The sequence below is a fragment of the Microtus ochrogaster genome, unplaced genomic scaffold (assembly GCF_000317375.1).
Source record: "Microtus ochrogaster isolate Prairie Vole_2 unplaced genomic scaffold, MicOch1.0 UNK16, whole genome shotgun sequence".
Lineage (NCBI taxonomy): Eukaryota > Metazoa > Chordata > Mammalia > Rodentia > Cricetidae > Microtus > Microtus ochrogaster.
Window position 1 is genome coordinate 4,097,198 of NW_004949114.1, and position 2,521 is coordinate 4,099,718.

Genomic DNA, 2,521 nt, shown 5'->3' on the forward strand with positions numbered 1-2,521 from the left:
CTGCTCTTCCAGAGGTCCTGAGTTCAATTCCCAGCAACCACATGGTGGCTCACAACCATCTGTACTGAGGTCTGGCGCCCTCTTCTGGCATGTGGGCATACATCGAGGCATACATTTATTATGTTGTATACATAATAAATAAATAAATCTTAAAAAAAAGAAACAGATTCATTTTACTTATGTGTACTTATATTTGCCTTCATGTGTGTGAGTGCACTATGCTCTCAACCACAGAGTCATCTCTCCTTCCCCCCCAGTTTTTTTGTTTTTAACTTTTGGATACTAACTTATCTATATTTTGTTTGGTTTGATTCAGCCCCATCTATCCTGGAACTTGCTGTGCAGACCAGGCTGCCTTGAACTCACAGAGACCTACCAGCCACTGCCTCCAGTTTTGTGACTGAAGATGTGTGCCACCAAACCAGGCCCGTATAACTTTCTTCTGGGTTTCACTAGCTTCCTTAGCCTGATTTCCTTCTTCACATGTGCCCTGTATGCCATGTGTAGATTATATTGAGACATGTGCGGACACACACGTGCACATGTCCATCTAGCCTGAAATTGACATTGGGTGTCTTCCCTTGTCAATCGCTCTCCATGTTATTTATTGAGACAAGGTCTCTTGCTGAGCCTGGATCTTGCTAGTCTTGCTAGCCAGCTTGCTCCTGTGTGCCATCTCTGGTCCTGGGATTACAGATGGCTACCATGCCTTTTTGGCTTTTAGATAGGTTCTAGAGACCCAAACTCCAGTCCCTCACCTTTGCACCGTCGGCTATCTCCCCCAGCCCCTAGCCAGGGCTACACAGAAACCCTGTCTCAAAAAACAAGAACAAAACAAAAGACTCTTCTCCCCCCAACTATCAAGAAGTGGACTTGCTGACTCCTACAGTGTGTGATTCCATTCAGGGTTCTGAGGGTGCTACACTTCTCTGCACGTCGGAACCGCTCACTCCTGCCAGCAATGTGCACTGTCCCTTTTTCCGTCCTCACTAGCAAAAGCATTTCCATTCACTACCATGTCTGCTAAGGTTTTCCTAATAAAAATAAGCTTCAGGGACTAGAAAAACTAAACTCAGGGGTTAAGAGCACTTTCTCTGTCTACAAGCATGAGGCGTTCTGGAGAGTTCTGATCCCAGTTATGATATATAATATCCCAGTGCATACATATTTGTGTGTATGTGCGTATGTATATGCATTCGTGTGTGTGTATGTATATACATTCGTGTGTGTGTATGTATATGCATTCACGTGTGTGTATGTGTGTATGTATATGCATTCATGTGTGTATATACATTCGTGTGTGTGTATGTATATGCATTCGTGTGTGTGTATATGCATTCACGTGTGTGTATGTGCGTATGTATATGCATTCATGTGTGTGTATATACATTCGTGTGTGTGTATGTATATGCATTCATGTGTGTGTGTGTATGTGTGTTGAATGTTCATGCATTCATCCATTGATGGACACTTTGGTTGCTTCCATGTTTAGCTACTAAGTTCTTTTTTTTTTTTTTTTGATTTTTCGAGACAGGGTTTCTCCGTAGTTTTTGGTTCCTGTCCTGGCACTAGCTCTTGTAGACCAGGCTGGCCTCGAACTCACAGAGATCCGCCTGCCTCTGCCTCCTGAGTGCTGGGATTAAAGATGTGTGCCACCACCGCCCGGCTAGCTACTAAGTTCTGATCTGATCTGAGAGTCTGAAACCTCTGGTCCTAGCACCCATGCAATAAGCCAGACACAGTCCTGCCCACATCTGTAACCCCAACTTCCGACTTAACTGGAAAAACACAAACACATACCATCCCACCCTCTTCCAGGGCTCCCGGTTCAGAGGAAGACTGCCTCAAAGAAATAGAGCAGAGGGGCGGAGGGAGCTGCCTCTTACCCTCCAGTGGCCTCTGTGTGAAGTATTGTTAGTTACCCAGGGGGTCCAATTGGTAGCACCCATAGTCACATGGGTGTGTCCACTAGGGCATGAACAACCATATCTCCAAAGAAGAGGGATTCTTCCTCCGTCAGTAGCGGTTAACTGCCAATGGCTCCTCTATGGAGCTATGGTGCCTTGGGGTCCCGTTCCCATCCACACTGTAATTTTTTAAACCAAAGTAAGTAAATAAGATAAAATACAATAAATAAACTTAATAAATTTTTTATTGATATTTATTGAACTCTACATTTTTCTCTGTTCCCTTCCTGCCATTCCCCTACCCCTTCAACCTTCCCCCAAGGTCCCCATGCTCCCAATTTACTCAGGAGATCTTGTCTTTTTCTGCTTTCTACTTCCCATATAAATTAGATCTATACAAGTCTCTCTTAGTGTCCACATTGTTGCCTAAGTTCTCTGGGATTGTGGTTTGTAAGTTTGCTTTTTTTGCTTTATGTTTAAAAACCACCTATGAAGGTGGCGGGGAGGAGGCAGAAATCCTAAATAAATAAATAAATAAATAAATAAACAAACCACCTATGAAGCCGGGCGGTGGTGCACGCCTTTAATCCCAGCACTTGAGAGGCAGAGGCAGG

At 44.1% G+C, this 2,521-nt stretch overlaps 1 protein-coding gene across 1 annotated transcript in view; it reads left to right on the plus strand.

Moving 5' to 3' along the window:
• Nup210l (nucleoporin 210 like) overlaps positions 1-2,521 on the plus strand; it is a 109,083-nt gene that overhangs the window by 41,976 nt on the left and 64,586 nt on the right. The window lies entirely within an intron of this gene.